The 18,291-nt window shown below is 40.9% G+C and overlaps 1 protein-coding gene across 14 annotated transcripts in view; it reads right to left on the bottom strand.

Moving 5' to 3' along the window:
• Positions 1 to 18,291, bottom strand: part of LOC6567804 (collagen alpha chain CG42342) — a 69,809-nt gene that overhangs the window by 23,144 nt on the left and 28,374 nt on the right. The gene's annotated exons all lie outside the window — the stretch shown is intronic.

Raw genomic sequence — 18,291 nt, 5'->3', positions numbered from 1 at the left:
GCGCTCTTGGCTCCCAAGCTCAAATGAAGTAGGTGTGAAAATATTTAATTAAAATAACAGCCAGCAACAAACATGATAACAAAATACAACAACAGCAAAATCAACAAAATGAGAAGACAAAAAAAAGTACAACAAAAGCAACAGGAAACACGCGCTGTTTTTACCTTTCCCTTTATGTGTTTTTTTTCTTTTTTTTTGTACTCCCGAAGAATACGCAGACCCTACGGCTGCTGTTTAATAATTGTTGTAATTAAGTAATTCCGTATTTGGCTCTCGAAAAAGGTGCAAGTGAATCCAAAGAAAAGACCAAAGGCAGAGGAAGCTGCCTTTAATGCAGGAAACGACAGCAAACAATTTAAATTCATTTCGCGCCAAAATGGCGCCACAAACTACCAAAGTGAAAAAAGGGCCGACCCGGCCCAGCACGGCACGCGTCTCTTTCTAAATGTGGGCGGCCTTATGGGGGTGTGTGTATAGGTGCGATGTGAGCAAACGTACATGAGCCAGCTAGCCAGCTAGCCAGGCAGCCAGTCAGTCAGCCAGCCAGTATGACTCCAGCGGAGCAACGCCCCTCAAATGCAGGCAGCTCATTTAATTAAAAAAAGATTTCCTTGCCTCGTCACATTGGGTTCAAAGTAGAGCAAGCAAACAAAAACAAAAAATTATCAGGCAATTTCGAACTTTATTATTGGAGTTTCGAGTCGAAGATCGAAAATTCTTAGTTCTAGCTACAAGAAAATATCAAAAAGGTGCAGAGTGATCTTTTCCTCGCACTTAGTTTCTAATAGCTGCTAGAAAAATTTCAAACATATCCAATTGCATACCGACCCTTGGAAATATTTTTGTAAATATTTAGTGTTTCGAATCTGACTTATCCAAATTGTATTATTATATGCTAATAAGTAAGTTATTTAAGGATAAAATGATAACAGATTTTCGTTTTAAGTGAGTCTTTGAGACAGTTAGCAATGGTGTACAAGGGCAAGAATATTGTAAGATCTTAGATAAATGATACCTAAATAAGTGATTAGTTAGTCATTGTTTTGAACTCAAATTTTTCTGATAATTTTTGAAAATTTAAAGTAGATTTTATACATTTCTGAACCACTGTGCAGTGTGGTAGCAAAGTAAAAATTATGCGCTCACTGTACAGCACTTTGCAAGTAATAAAAGCCAACCAATTAAGCGTGGCTAAGACGCGGGCACAGCTTGAAACAATGGACGGCGTTTGCCTGGTTGCTTAGCCAAGCAGCGCTTGGGGGGCCGTTCCTTGGCTAACTTGGCCAACTGGGGCATCAAGTGTCGTAAGCCAAAGCCAAACGGAAGTGCCACAGCACCAAAAGAGTCGACTTAACACAATGCCATCGGAAGCAAGCCGAACAAAGGCAAATGGGACAATGAACAAGAACAAGCAGCAGATGCAGTAGAAATGGAGGCGGAAAAAAAAAGTTAAAATTGCGCTTAATCTAATAACAACATAATAATAATCATAATCATAATATCGTTTGCCTTCACATGCGTTTCGCTCCTTTTTTTCCCCCCAGTTGTGTTGCCATTAACGCCGCATTTCTCGGATTATTTTCTCGTTGATGGCGTCAACGGTTGCCGCCATTTTGGCTAACAGTTTGTTGCCTCTTAATGGAATTTTGTTTTTGTTATTGTTTTTGTTGCTATTGTCGCTGCCTAATGCGCTAAGAAATCCCATTGACAGAGAGAGAGAGATGATGTGGAATGGGAAAAATAAGTGCGCGCTCTGCAGATAAAGTTGTTAAGTCAAAACTTGTTTTTTTTTTTTTTTTTTTGTCGTACTCGATAATGATCTAACACTGCTGATGCTGATAACGATGATGGCAATTCAACGTTCTCAATGAGCGCGTGATGCAAGTCGCACACACGACGACCATAAATCCATATCGAGATGTCGTCCTGTTAGTTGTGTAGTAAAGTGGCATTAACTGCAAAGCCTTAGCTGCTGCCGCAGTGTCAACATTAGTTCAACTGAAGCAGTTCCTCATCCTTATCGTTTTGCTTGGCGGATGAGTCTTGCTTCTCGCTGGGGAGTCTCACCAATGGCTTAACTGGTGGAGCGGAAAAAAGGAATTATGTCAAGTTGTGCGCGTAATAAATACTCGGAATCGTTTACGTGCGTACAACACCACATTGACACGTACAACAAACAAGCGCCAAACAAGCCAACAAACAGACAGATAGACAGACAGACAGAGAGTTGAGTGGAGGCAATTGACTCTCGACGAGGCGAGGCTGTGAGCAGCCATCGAGTAACTAAGGTGGCTGCTTACCCACCGATCTGTGCATACAGGAAAAGCTAATGCAATGAACATTTTCCGAGTGCTTGCTAATATTAACAAACTTTGCCGCCACATTTGGGATACGACGGAATCTCTATGGAGACTTGGGTAATTGGAAAACTTGCTCAAAATATTTCGTCTGACTAGAAGCCAACAGAGACTCTTCCAAGCAATATACGTACCATATGAAAGTTTTGGTTTATTAAGTACTTGTGATTTCAAAATAGCCCAGCATTGTAGAGATGCTTCGCCTACCTTTGAATATACTATGGAATTATATAAATGAAGATTTATGTAGTCGCATGTGCTTTTTATCAATTCAATTTCGGTCGTGCGTCAAATGGCAGACAGCGAGTTGAGTTGAGTATTGTCTTTTTTGGCTGGGTATCGGTTGGCATTCCCAAATTGGCAGCCATGTTATTTGTAAGCTGCCAGCTTGATTGCTGTAATTCAATGAGTGTGTATTTGTGTGTGAGGATGTGTGTGTATGCGTGTGTGTGTATTTGATGGTGTGTGTGGGTGTTTCTGCTTGCATGTGCGTAAATAACGCTGATCTTTGACTTATGGCCAAAGTTTTGAGTCAGTGAAGCACAACTTTGTTTAAGTAGGCGACTGCTTAGTGAGTTTAAACTTCAGCTGCTCAGGATTTTCATTAGCTCACACTAAAAAGTGGCATACTTATATCAGCACACACACTCTTACCTGTATGTGTCTGTGTCTGCATCTATTTAAATCAACTGCTGCCCCAGCTGCGTGTGCATTTGCCAGCCAAACGGCATCCTGTGAAGGACGTCTGCGTGCAAAATGTACTCGAAATGCAAACACTGTAGGCAAACTTTTAAACTTCTTCCGTGTCGTCTGCTACGATCACATCCTATTCATCCCCTCCACTCCACCTTTCGCAGCACAACTCAGACGAAAAGAATCAAAAAAAAAAAAAGAAAAAGTTAGCAAATCAGATGGCAAGCATTCAGATATGCTCAGATGCTTTGTTCTAGTCACTGTCAATGTTACGAATATGACTGCGAAAACTTTCTCGTTATAGTCTGATGTGTAACTCCAGGCTTGGATATGAAAGTGAACTTCCACGTACAACTCATACAGCAAGGACACTTGATTCAGTCTTGCAGTATTTGTAAGCTGTTGCTATTTTGCTGGCAAGCTGGCGCTGTGTGACTTTAATAAATGCATTTGCGTATGTCAAGGACATGCGATATGCAACAACAATAAGGAGTTTATATGTATAAGAAAGCATTGCGACTGCAGCTGCACCACTGAGTTACTGTGTAGCAAAACGTCTGCATCGCGAAATAGCAAAACTGTTCAGATCCCTATCCTTGTCCATGTCCTTGTCGGTGGCTTCTTGTCTCAGTTGCTTCCTTGATATACGATACTTTTCGTACAAAATAATTCTTGTCGTTTGCTTGAATAAAGCCAACGGTATTTTGTTCGTGCCATGCCTCAAGTTTCTGCTACTGTTTCACTGCCCCGACGATACCCAGCCACAGATGCTACACACACGCATACACAAACACACACACTTACGAATATCTGAGGTAATTGTCGAGGCATCTCTGTTGCTACCAGAGAATCTATGTTTATGCATATGTTGGCTGTGTTGCAGTGAAACAAGCAACAGCTGCCCGAACAGGTTAAGGTTCGTTCCAAACTGATTTATGAGAGCTCATTAAAAAAAATAAACTTGTTTTTTGCTACAGAGACTAAAACAAGGTGAGATAATACATGAACCATTAATCAGTAAGCAGGTATTTGTGCCATGTCTATTGGCTAATTAAAATAACGTCAAATTAATTGAAATGTTGTTTTGCCTAGATATCTTAAGTGTAGTGTTCAATATTCTTGCGACAAGTCGTCCAATATAATAAGCTCTCCTTATCATTATAATTCAGCTGTATGCTCGATTTTGATTGCCAAATTATGCTACATAAATGAAGGCAATGGAGTCTTAATTGAGTTATGGTCAAGAAGATGACCGTATCAGTGGCCAATGCAGTAATAACAGCATTGTTTGCTATTGCTTTTGGCTCTATTCTGATTGTGATTGGCGTATTGGTATCTTGGGGTATTACTTATACAGAGTAATGGTGTACTTTTAATTGGCAAGCGATGTCAATGGAGCAACAATTACTAAACACACACAGAGAACCACACACAGGATGCTTCGTCTCCTTAGCTTATAGTTGTCGGGCAGCATGCACATTAACTTAAGCTCTTGATAACAGTGTGTGTGTGTGTGTGCCGCACATGCGTTGCCAGGCAACAAATGACGGCAAAATCTGTTGCAGTAGAGATGCCGCACACCAATTAATCGGCTGAATGCTGCATCACTACCATTGGTCCAATTAAATGATAGCCATAAATTCAATGCGCCTATCAGCTGGGACAGATAGTAGCTGCTGTGCTCCCACCTGTGTTGCTATTTGTTGGCATAGTGTCAAATTTGTTTAGGCCATAATCTATGAATGTTGGTGCTTGTTTGTGTGTGTGTGTTTTGTGTGTTGACAGCTTGAGCACAGAGATTTTTTAAATAAAACCAACATGGAAACATAGATTATATGGTGGCATAAGGTTGCATGCAACACATTTGCTGTGTCGTACAACATTGTCAACAGGTCGACTTATCAGACAATATTGTGTTTTTGTTGTAAATGTTCCTGTTGCAGCTTGTTGTAACATTGCAATTAATTAACATTTCTTATGTAAATATAAACAATGTATTCATGGAACGTTTGACAAATGCTTGCGGTTCGCTCATAAATTTTAAAGGTAATTGCCAAGCATTTCAAGAATACATCGGTTAATTGCAAAATGCGAGCGATGCATTTACTCAGTTCGATTCATTTCGAATTGATTGACGGCAGTTGCCTCAAACACACCCAGTCGGTTGTGGTAAGCTATTCAACGTCCCACTACCCCACCACCCCACCTCCCACTTGCCTCTCACTTGCATTGACGCCCTTGACGAGTGCCTACTGTTGGGTGTTGGCGGCTGTCAGTTTGGTTTGTCAAATGGTAAACTGACAAATTAGCTTTACGTTTATTTGACATTTGGCATTTTTATTTTTTACGAATTTAATTTGTGTTTGTTGTGTGAAAAGCATTCGCATATTTGTTTGGTATTTTGGATTTACATTTCATTTATTATTATTCAATTCATGGTACTTAATGCAAATATAATAATTTATTGCAGTTTACGATTTGATTTATTCATTTTCCGACAGAGCGCGTAATTATTGTTTTTACCTATATTTTTTTCTTATATTGAAATTATATTTAATGATGCGTAATGTAGTTTTGATATACCAACCAAAGGGATATAACATAGTGAATTGCAAAATGCTTAAGCTAGTAATAAAATGCGGTTTGAAGGTTTAATCTCAATTTTCCAGCAAAACATCAAAAAGCGCTTGAAAAGCCTATAATATGCCATCACTGTCACTGTGACTTATTTTGGCCAAAGCCAACTAAGTTATTGTTAGCCAATTTGTTTTAATTCCACCAACTGACAGCTTGACAGACAAGAGACAAAGTCAGCTTTGAATTGAAATAAATAATCAATTGTTTCTCGATAGATCTGCAGAGAGCTGCACGCATACAATACCCAGCTAAAGGCTATCAGTCTAAGCTTATCACTTTACCAACTCTAAAGCTGCTTATACTTTACCTTAAATAGCTAAAATCGTCGAGTTTTCAAGTGAATAACTTACTTGGCAGTCTGTTTGTCTGAACTTTGCAACTCTTAAAATGCACACAATTTTGCTTACTCGGGCGCTGCCGAACTTAACTTAATGTTTATGTCAACACCTAACTAAGAAAGAAAAAAATCCCAAACGATCAACTAAAGAGCACATCCCTTGGCAGGGACATGGTAAAAAAAAAGGAAAACTTGCAGCCGGAAAAATACTTGTAAGTCCCCCGACATTGCTTATGTTTAAGTAATTGGCAAAAGGCTTAAGCTGCTTTGCCTGCCACTCTAGCAACCTTCATACCCCGAACCTTTTCGACTCTTTGCGCTTGGGTTGTTGAAAACTTTTCGCTTTCGTTTTTGTGTCTTTATAATACCCTGGGCTTACGTCACTCTTGCAAATATGAGTGCTAAACTGAGATACACGAAAAGTGCCCCCCTGATAAAAACATCGTCGAGTCTAAGCACCTCATATACTAAATATGCTCTCGAAAGGATTATCCTGTAGGGTATTTTTTTATCGATGCGCTCGTGTATCTGCAGAAATGTATAGTAAATCTAGGGAAAATGTTAAGTCCCATCGATAATCCTATGGAAATTAAAGAAAAACAAGAAGAGCAATTGTTAAAGAGAAACAAATGCGTTGAATTGACAAGCTGCTGGAATAATAAAGGCACAGTGGCAAGGAATGGTATAATCCATACCAATAACATCAACAATAAAAGAGAAAAAAAAATATTCCCATGAATAAAAAAAAAACAGAAATAAATACGTAGCTAGGTAGTCGAGGAGCGGGACGACGTCTCTCAACAATAGAAAGTGTTTGACGCATCTAAGTGAACAAGAATTTAATACGCTTTTTTCTCTGACGTGTCGCTGATGGATGACTGCTTTTCCCAATCGTTTGGTATTAGCATATTCACTTATTTTCAATACGTTTCCACGCAACTGCATCGCATCTGGGAACAAAATTAAGCTAAAGACCGCAGTTATGCCGAACTGCGGAAGGGAACGAGGGGGCACAAGAGGAGTCGCCGTTGTCAATGCCAACGGCAACGGCAACGGCAAAGAACAAAGCATCCTCCAGCACCTAGCGTAAATTTTTTTTACTTATTTGCGTGGTGCATATGGTATATTTATATATAAATATAAATATGTACATATATGTATATAGCTGGGGTAAATCAAGAAATTAATCCCTTCAACAGCTGCGACAGCAGCAAACAAATAATGAAACATATTTGTGCGCCTTATGAACTCAACAATGGATGGAAATCAAGCTGATGAAAAATGATATAATAATAATAATAACAGCAGCAGCAGCAGCAACAGCAGCAACTGCTGCGAGGGATTCTGCTTGCGGATGAGCCATAAAAAATAAAATCACAGCAACGGCGGTAACAGCATCGGCAACAACAACAACAACAACAACAGCAAAGGGCAATAATAATAAAAAAGTGACAAGTGATACAAAGTAAATTCATGCGAATATGAAACAAGATGAGGGCGAGCAGTGCTGCAATAAATGGAAATATGTAGCTATAAATGTAAATGTAAATGTATCAGTATATCTGTATCCATACATTTTTGGCTCGTTGCCCTGCAGACAGCAGAGCAGTGTCCAATTGAGAATGCATTCCACTATTCAGCCCCAGTTCCACACCCAGACCCAATCCCAATCCCAAACGCAATGAGCTGCTCCTTCACTCATTGTTGTTACTGCCGTCATTTTCTGCTGACAAGTCGCTGCCTGTTAACTCTTGTGTGTGGCATTTTTGCGCATGCTGCTATAAGCCTCATTTCTTCTTTTTTATTCGTACACACATATGTCTATCCGGCTGAGTGGGTAGCATAATGGTTTGTAACCAAGCCGAAATTGCACCACATAACCAATCTGAATAAGCTGCGAGTTATGGCTTAATTGTGGCGTTAGTTGAGGCACAGATTGGTTGCGCATCAGCTGCAGGCCGCTTGAAAGCGACAGGTCCATAAATCCTAAATGCCTAGAGGCGCACATTTATATTTGACATGTAAATAACAAGAAACATGTATTTGAAGCTTAGCTTTTGAAAAATTCACAACTTATGCAGAGCATGTTTTGTGTGTGTGTGTGCGTATAAAATACACATCGAACTTTGGTAATACGAGAGGAAGACTATGTAATTACCGACACACTTCTGTAAAACTGTATACACTTCTTAACTCATTCAACCATGCAAGCCAATGCACATCCCATATGATAAGCAAGCAGACGTGCGCTTGTCAGCCACCAGAGATCACGCAGAGCACATTGCCAACCGCTTCATACAGCGACAACGTGTCATACGTGGCGTATGTGAAATATTTCTGAGTTAAAAGAGCCGCGGGGGAATGAGAGGGAATGGGTGATGTGGAATGATGTGGTGTATTTGGAGCCAGTTGTGCAACGTTCGCAAACATGGCGTGGATGAGATGAAGTGACACTTACACAATGATGTCAATATGCGCGATATTTCGAGCCATCACTCATCTCATTCCAGCGCCTTTCCTGACGCCTGACACTCCCGGTGGCTTCGCTGATGATATGAATGAATTATGTGGGTAGCTGGGCAGCTGGATCAGTGAGAGGCGATGGGATGCGTTGGAATTGGATGCGATGGCATGGGAATGGCAATGAGAACGAGAACGAAAATGTGAAGAGAATGGGTAGTGTGGCAGCCAGTGTCGACATGCGTTAAACTTGCGGCAATTTTGTAACATGGCAGACGACAACAATAAAAACAGCAACAACGAAAATAAAAGACCGACAACATTGCCAGCAAGCAGCCAGACGGCAATCTGCAGCTGTTGCTGATGTTGATGTTGGTGCTGCTGCTTCTGCTTCTGCTGCTGATAATGCTGCTGCTGTGCGGCAAGCGCTTTTGTGGCATTGTTCATGTGGTGTAATTTAAATAATTGAAAGTCTTACGCTTGCGCGCATAGTGCGATGACACAACTACAACAACAACAACAGCAACAGCTAAAGACCGGATAAGCATAGGCTATGTGCATTCACGTGCAGCTTGAAGCCTGTGTCCTCTTACATCCTGCATCCGCCGTCAGCTGTTGCTGGCATTTAATTAGAACATGGGAATTAAATGAACCAATTTTAATGTAGCATATTTGGTAAACAAATTTTCCCCAGATCAAATTCAAATGAGCAGCGACTAAAACATAAAAGGAGTTTTCTTCTTTTGACTGGTTTATATTGTGGCCGTCGTTGCCCCGGGCAACCGCAGCAGCGAATTACAATTAAATGATCAGATAGCTGAGAGTAGACAAATGCGATCTTTTTGCCCGTTGGCGTTATACATGCAACAGCAACCAGCTTCTTTGCCCCGACTCCAGTTCAAGCACATTGGACTCCATCCACACTGGCTGTAGCGCCAAACTCTTTTGTCTGGCCCGACTACGTGAGTGCAAACTGCTTACGTTCATATCATACAAATCATGTACCAGTCATAAATTTCAAATTGCCAGCCATTTTATACACACACACACACACTGGCAGATAGAAAGAGGAGGGGAGGATGCAACATGAGACAGATATAGATGTAGACATTGGGACAGTTGCTGATGCTGCTGTTGCTGTTGTTGCTGTTGTTGCTGTTGCTCCTGCTGTTGTTGCAAGTGGCGATTGGCCAGCGGGCGAAGGTTGACTGATAAAAACGATGATGTTGCTGCCGGGGTCGCAACTAGAGTTAGTTTAATCGGACAGCCACAACAGCAACAGCAACGAAAACAACAACAACCATAGCAGTAACTACTCCAACAAATATCGCCTGCAGGGGAGGGTTCTTTAAATTGTGGGCGAGCTGTAATGAAACTTGACATGTTATTTGTTCATTGAGTGAACGTGCGATTGAGTGTGTGTGTGTGTCGGTGTGTGTGTATGTGTGTATTATACACACTTTATGTGTGCAGTTGCAGTTGTTGGCTAGTCTGTAACCATAAATATTACAGCTGCCTGCAGCAAAAGCACAAATGTCGACATCACTGCTGACATGGCTAAAAAACTTTGTACGAAAATGAGAGAAGCTGAGCGCCATCCATGTGAAAATGAGAATAATGCAGAATAGCCACGCCCAGACTTAGACATCCTCCGAAGACAAGGCATGGTAAATAATTAAAATACTGTACGGCTAAACAACATCACATAATACAATGAAAAATTTGTTATCTTTCAAAACATTCAAATTGTTTTAAAGTTGTTAATATTCTAAAATTAAGCACAGGGTATCTTAAGTTCACAACCGCGATACTTTGAATATTTTAGTTCAGCTTTGTTGCGCTGCTTCGCTGGGATGTTGGGGCCACTGTGAAGCAGTGACTGAAAGTTACGCTTTGTAAACAAATTGAGTGCCAGTGCCATGATAAATACATAAAAACACATTCATACACACACACACACACACACTCTCACACACAGACACACACAGTCTAGTTGCGCGTATGCAAAGTCGATTTATTTAAGGGCCAAAATATGCAGCAGACGCAGCAGCTTTCTATTATTTTAGCTTCTCCTTTTCTTTTTTTTTTTTTTGTCGAGTCGCGTTGCCATTTTTATAGCACACTCCGCTTTTTGTATTGTTATTGTTGCTCTCCAGCTCTCATTATTATTATTGAATTTTTGCGAAACGAGGCAGTGAATGCTTCAGCTGAGGCACGGAACTCTCCACCGTTGTACTATGTCTGCACTTTGTAAGATATGATAATGCGTTTGCCTGTGGGTTCAATAGAACCGTTTGCCAAGCCAAACCAAGCCAAGACAAGGATTTGCCATCCAATGCCATTCCAATGCTTAATCCCGGGCATCATTTGGTCCCCTTGAATATTCTACTCATTGCACAGCACCCACACACTCGAATCGAAGCGCAACTGCAGTTGATTCTAAGTGCCCATCGCGCTCATTCGGCACTTAGATGCAGCTCCAGACGAGGCGCACTCTGTCATATTGAGCGCCCGCTCGATTGGAATGCTTATATTGGCATAATACACATACGCCCCGTGGCGTTCTGTCTAATAAATACAAATTTTGGACAGCATGAATTGCCAGCGGAACTTTGCCCTGGTTAAGCGAAAAGGGTTCACAAAGCGATTCGTATGAATTTCAAAAGACGAACATGTTCATGAACTCGACATCTAATATTTATTGGCACTCATTGCGAAGGCGGACATTTGGCTGACTGCATGACGTGTCTAACAGGCTCATTAGGCACAAGTGGCAATGCGCTAATTATGCGCAGATATCGCACATGGGTTAACCGGACAGCAGCTGCATAAATCTGCTGCGGCATTGCCAATTATGCACAAACATAAATCTAAGTCTCATCCCAACCACAATGCCGTGACCGGGGTCATGTCATGACACCGAGTCCAAGGCGCATTATGACAACGCTCGCATTGCTGCACAGATAGTAACGAGAAATAACGAGAAAAAAATACAATTTAGCTGAGTAAGCCCAACTAAAAGTTACCCAGTGCCAGGCGATAATAAGAGGATAATACGAGTTGAGGTGGATGGTTAGGATAGTTTAATATGGCTGTTAATTGTGTTCAACTTTCTCCATGTCTTCTTGAGGCAAGTTTGATTTCGCATGTCAAAGCATGCTGCCCGTTATCAAATATATCACAAGTACAGGGTATTAATAATAGAACCAAAGATAAAAAAAATATAAAGTCGTAATCGCTGGTCCCAGCTGTGACCTGCTTGTGCACTTTTAAAACACATTTAGTTTGTTGAATTTATCGCAGAAAGTTGCTACATGAGATCGCTTTATAGTTAAGCATATGGTAAACGTTCAACTAAAGTAGGCGCTCATACTAGTTAATAATAGTGCTTAAAATTTCTGAAGCATGGAAGCAGAAAGCAATTTCGTTTAAATGTAATTATTTTTTAAGTCGAAAAATTTGCAGAAAATTCAATGTGCCGAATCAACACGTTATATAATGTTTCTGGCCAGCGTTGAGTGGCCAAATTTCAAATTAAAATTAACATTATGCTAATTTAGTCTATTGCCGCTTCTGCGGCGGTTGCTGATGCTTACTGCTGCTGCTAATGTTTTGCTCCTGCCTCAGCTGCCGTTTCGGCATCGTTGCGGGTCGCTGACTACCAAACAATCAGCCCACCCACGAACATGGCCTTAACTTTTGCGTCAGCGCTGCTCGCATTGGCCCCGTGGCACTGCCAACTTTGGGGCTGTCACCTACTTACCCCAATAGCAGATGAATGTATGTGTGTGAGTGTGTGTATGTGTGTCCGTATGTAGCTGGGGGGTAGTCGGGAGATGGCAAACTTTTTATGCAAATTAAATGTCTGCGTTTGACGCGCGTGCGTTTTGTTTGCTTTAAGGCAGTCAGTCAGTCATTGCCATTCTCTGCAGTTGGCCTGCCACATGACTGTTGCCTGCCATTTGCCGCTTTGCGCTTGTCACAATGCAGCGCTGACAACACGTCGAAGCTGAAGTCGCAGGCATCGCGATTTTAGTCGCAGGGGTAATGTAAACAGAGCGAATGCCTAGTTGCTCGACTATCAAATACCCCAACCTATTTAAAAAGAATCTTGCTTACCTATTTCAAGGCATGTGTAAGTATTTATTAAATGAAAGAAGCGGAAAGTGTGTTCTAAGTATTTTTAAAGCATCAAAACAAACATTTACTGAGCTGGCGCTCAAAAATCATAAGTTATTCAACCCTATAAATAACACATTATTTTTATAAAAAAAAATTCTTTTCTTTTGACATACGGTGCATACCCCTCGAAAACAATGGGATCAGGTACATAAAAATACGTGATTTTAATCAATTTTTAGCTACAGCGCTGAGCGTTTTGTGTGTTTGCTTAATTAAACTGTGTTGGTGTATGTGCGGCTATGCTACTACCGCCGCTGCTGCTGCTGCTGCTGTTTATTTAACTTTCAACACGCTGCGCTTCATCATCATTAAAAGAAAAAAAAATATGCATGCTGCTATTTTTACCAAAATACAAAAACAAATAATTTATAAAAAAAAAACAGCCAAGTAAAAAATCAAAACAAATATGCTAAGTAACAACAAAATGCACGACAGCAGAACGCCACTGCCAGCAACTAAGGGGAAACAGTGGGTGGTGGGGCGGAACTGTTAGCTGAAGCCTGAGTGTTGTTGCTACATGTGGCATTCGTTTCTTTGAGGTTGTCAGCAGTAGGACGAGCAGCCAATTTTGGCGTTGCAGCATCAGCAACAGCAACAAATTATAATTTTTCAACCCACTTTTCGCTCTATTAAAAGTTATTCTAGTTTGTTGTTGTTGCTGCTTCTGTTGCTGTTGCCTGATAAATTTATGCGCCCTGCTTTTAAGTTTTGTTGTTATTATTTGCCTGCTTCCGCTGTGCCTGCAACAAAAAAAAAAATAAAAATTTAAAAAAAAACAACTACTACATCAACAACAATAGCAGCAGCAACCAAGTTGCGACACGCTGTGCCAAGCAACAGGCTGTGCCACAGGCAAGTTCAATGTAGGCGTATTGTTGTTGCTGATGTTGTTGTTTTTGTTGCTGCTGTGAGTTACTTGGCCTGGCTAGCGCCAGCTATGCTGTGCCTCAAAGTCCGCCAATTTTCAAAGTTCTGTAATTGTTGTTGATGTTGCTGCTGCTGCTGATGTTGTTGTTGCACTGAAGTGCACTAGCGATTGTTGCCACTCTTTGCAGTTGCTGTTTGCTGGAAGTTGAAGTGGCTGCCACTTCAGCAGTTTCCTCGTCGCTGCCTACACTTTTGTTTGTGCTGCGTTTAATTTGATTGCTTTTGATTTATCTTTCATATATTAGTTCTTGCCTAAGCCCAAAACCTATCTATATACCATAGTCCTTATATATAGGCCTTAAGAGAGGCGCCGCCACTTGCTGCAAATTAATTTCACTTGATACACAATTTTTATCAGGCTACAGATACATTTGGTTGCAGTTGCTGTTGCATGTGGTTTGTGTTTTCTGTTTTGAGTTTGGCTTCCCAACTTGATTAAGTGCCAATTTATTAGTCATTCATGGTCTGGCCGCTGCTTTCAACGCTCCCCAGAAATATTTTTCATTTCTTCTGCTGTTGCATTTCAGTTGTTGCTTTGCTATCGTTTGGGGTTCTGTGGCGCTGCAACAAAGTAAAAAAAAAAATAACTATGCCACTCATGAATCGCTCTATGATTTCTGAGCAACTTCACTAGCCTTTTTTTTTTTTGTACTACCGCTGGAAGCTATTTGCAGTAAAGCGCAGACTTATTAGCCCGCTCGCAATGGCTCATAGAATTTCTAGTTGTGTTTCAATTGATTTACTACACAGCCAAATGGGTGCCTGCACACTTGTTATTTTGTATATACAAGTGCTTGAAACTATTTTATGAGCTCTTTGAATAATGGGCAATGCTTTAAAAAAAAAAAGAAAAATAAATTATGAAAAGTGCCTGGAACGAAAATTTTTCAATTCTGCGTACTGAATTGCATTTCATGCCTTAAAAACTTTAACCAAATGTGCACGTTTTTAAATACCTGGAAAATATGATAAAATGTTTCAGCAGAATGAACTCAATGAATTAAATAAAAGAAAGCAATGGTATCTTATTTAGTAATCTCTTCTATAGCACAAAAAACCTTTCCGTGATTATGCATTTCTACTCAAATTATTTTATACGGGATTTATTAAATGTGTATAAAATACATAGGCAGAAGAAAACTTAAAAGTGTATTTAAATTTATATTCAATTATAATTATAATTATTATTCAATGTAGCTGACATAGAAAACATTGGTCGAGAATTAAGCAGCTGTTAGTAAAAGTTGTTTTCATTCATTTCAGACTCAAAAAAAAAAAAACTATAATCGACTCTTGGCATTTCCAAAGCGTGTCCGATATCATTAAATTATTTTTGCCTGCTACATTGCGCAGTGATATCTCTTTGTTAACTGAGATACAATCCATATTTTAATTAAATATCAAACTCGAGTCAAACAAACTCGAGAATTGCGTAAGACCAACAAAGTATACAAAATTTAATTCAAAGTTTCATTTGGCCAAAGTTGCTGTTGACTCCTTTTTTCCAAAGAATCAAATCAGATCGGAGAAGTTGAATTGCAGCCAAACAGGGAGTCAAAGCAGTACAAAAAACAGTTGGTAGCAGTTAATCACATGACAAACACAGCAACAGAAATAAACAAAGCAAACAACAAAAAAGTAATAGGAAACAGCTCACATTAAGTAGAGGTCTTCTGGGCCAAGTCCTTGGAAGCGGCAAGATTTATTTCCGACCGACCAGGCTTGATGCTTAGCACACACTCTGAAAATGCAGCAGCGTCACGCACATTGGACAGCAGACTAATTGCAGCTGTCGCTGCAGCCTGGAGTGGGGAGAGGTGCATATGATTGGGGAGATGGCGGATGGGGGATGGGGATGGGGGCAGGAGCTGGGGTAGGGGCACGGACCGGCGTCAAAATCAATTAAACGGGCAACAGGCGAACGGTAATTGCAGCTAAAAATCGACACAGACCCCGCACTCATAAAGAGTGCCACGAAGCACTTTGCGCTAATTGCACGCAGTTTCAATGAACCAACCAGAGAGATGGGAAAAGAAGTGGCGGGAGCTGAGTGGCATTGGCCACGCTGAGTGGCAAGCCAAGGCGAGTGGCAAATAAAAACAGGAATTAAACAAAGTAAATAGAAATTCATCAACGTCATTGATGGCGGCTACAGCTACAGCCTCAATAAAATCCACAAACAATCGTCAAAGTCGTCGACGTCGTCGCTGGTTTGTTATTCTTACGTTGAAATACCGCTTACATCTACCCGAATCCACCGCCTCGCCCTAAAGAGTCTGAGTCATTGGCACTGGCACTGCCTCTATAGCTGCTTTTGCGGTGCAGACATTAAAACAAACAAAACAATTGCAACCACGGGCGGGCAGGTCAGTCGGATAGCTATACAGCTGGATAGCTGGACACACGGACCAGACAGCCAACGACCAACAGTCCGCAACCGACAACCGACAACCGATGCAGTCGCCGCCGTTGTGCCTCATTTTTAGTGTGCAATAAAATGCGATCGACCGACCATCTGTGTGCGGCTTATTCAATTGATTGGAAATTATACTCGCAATCTCTTTTTTGGGGTCAGCATTAGCTTTTTCCCCTCCTCCTTCTTCTGCTCTGTACGCAGGCTTTGAAGCCACATGGCGCGCATAATATGCTGCACCTCAAGACCCCCTAAAATGCCAAAAACCGCTTTGATGTACGCTTTGACAGGGCAGCCCCTTCTTCTTCTCTCTTGAATCCACCCCAACCAAGTCGCCTGTCTCTTTTGATTTTGTTCTGGTATGCAGTTCTCCAATCATTTGCATCCATTAATCAATTTCTAGTTGCGTCTGCATTGTTTCGTCTCTGTCTCCCTCTCGCTGTTCGCTCTCTTTTCAGCTTTTCTCTCCTTCACCTTTCGCTGCTTGTGGCATTGTGTTTCTTAAGTGGACAACCAAGTAGTTTTGGTTTCCATCTATTGCCATCGGCCAAATGCCCAATGCAGCAAGCTTATCTCGTGCCACACAGCCCGCCACTTTGCCACACGGTATCCCCATCCACCCAGTCTCTCCACCCACCAACGGTCATTTGCCCTCTTGACCATTAGCTGCTTTGTAACGTCATTTTCCCATATTTATTTTCTTTTTGCCTCCCTGAGGGCACAGCGGACCCTTTTGTCTGGGCCCTTACCCTCCTCGTCCAGCTCGCAGCTCGTGCACTGAGCGCAAAATTTGTCGGTAGGTCGCCACTCGTTTAGTCAGTTTACTGTGGCTACAAGTTTAACATAGTTCATTGTCTTGTTGTTCATCAACTTTTTCTATAGCTGCCGCTGGGGACGCAACAGCCTCCCCCCACATCTCACTCCACTGCAACAATGGTAGCTATCCAAGCGAGGGCATTCAGTATTTGTTGCTTTTTTTTGGGATGTTGCAAAATAATTTGAACGTGTTTTCTGTTGTGTTGTGGTCTTTACCCTACAAAATATGGGCTGATAGTGCGAGCGATTTAGTTGCTAATAGCCTATGTAACATTGTGGAAACTATTAGTAATAATTATTGTAGGTATTATTCCAACAATCCTTAACACAATTGATAGTAGCTCTTAAAATATGTATTTGCTTATTTATAAAAGCGAAGATTAACTATAGAAATAGTTTATACTCGCTTACAATCTATTATTGCTTAATGCAGCAGATCAATAAATCAAAATATAAATTAAAAATATCAGAAATTGTTCACTTAAAATCCATTTTACGATGGCTATTTTTTTGAGATACAAATTAATTCGAGCATTTATATAAGTAAATTATATTTTACTATTGAAAAAAGCGGTGTGAAAAATAAAAAAATATAAAAATATAAAATGGCAAAAAGCACAACATTGACTTTAATTCAAAATGTTTTTTTTATTTTTGTCAATGTGATGGTCGAGCTGGGTATTCAAGTGTCGCATACTCTACAAAATATGCCTGTTGTTTCCCTTTTGGAATTCCATGGCCGTAATTTGCTGTACTGTAGCTATTTTTGTGTACACAAACACACCCACCCACCCACACACACACACACAAAAACATACACATAGACACTGATTACAGTGAGTGGTAATTAAACTTTCGAACTCTCCACGGAGCTGCCATTGACGTGTCATCCGCGACAGGCTTCGGCTTTGGCCCAGCAAAGCCGCCCTGCGGTTCCTGCCGCGTAATCAGATAAGCAACAAGGAGCGCACAATGAATGGACACGCCTACAAACGCCTCACAATGAGATTCATGACAGGCATAGACAAAGTTAAGGAATATTTCGACAGTGGCTAAAGGGCAGTCCGGCAACTTGGCCGGGCCACTTAATTGTATACGAAATGAGCCACAACAAAAAGAAAGAAAAAAATAACAACAACACTGAAAAGATCTGCGGCCATGCCCCACAAACGCTGATTCTATGACTTGGGCGTTAATTACTTTTTATTATTTTCAGTTTGGGATGGCGCAAATGGAACGCCCGACAAAACGCCATCCATGCAAACCACAGAACCAAAACCAAAGTCGCTTTCAATACGAATTCGAAAATTTGGGCTGGCTAAATTAATGATGCCATTGACGGCAGACCAAAAGTCAATTGAGTGAGTCCGTGATTGGGCCAAGAGGGCGGAACCACCACAGAACTTGAGCCACAGTCGCTGCATTATCTGCTTAATTTTTCATTATGCCACTAGATGTTGTTGCTTAGG

Source organism: Drosophila grimshawi, unplaced genomic scaffold, assembly GCF_018153295.1.
Source record: "Drosophila grimshawi isolate 15287-2541.00 unplaced genomic scaffold, ASM1815329v1 contig_311, whole genome shotgun sequence".
Lineage (NCBI taxonomy): Eukaryota > Metazoa > Arthropoda > Insecta > Diptera > Drosophilidae > Drosophila > Drosophila grimshawi.
This window is presented reverse-complemented; position numbering and strand designations above follow the sequence as displayed.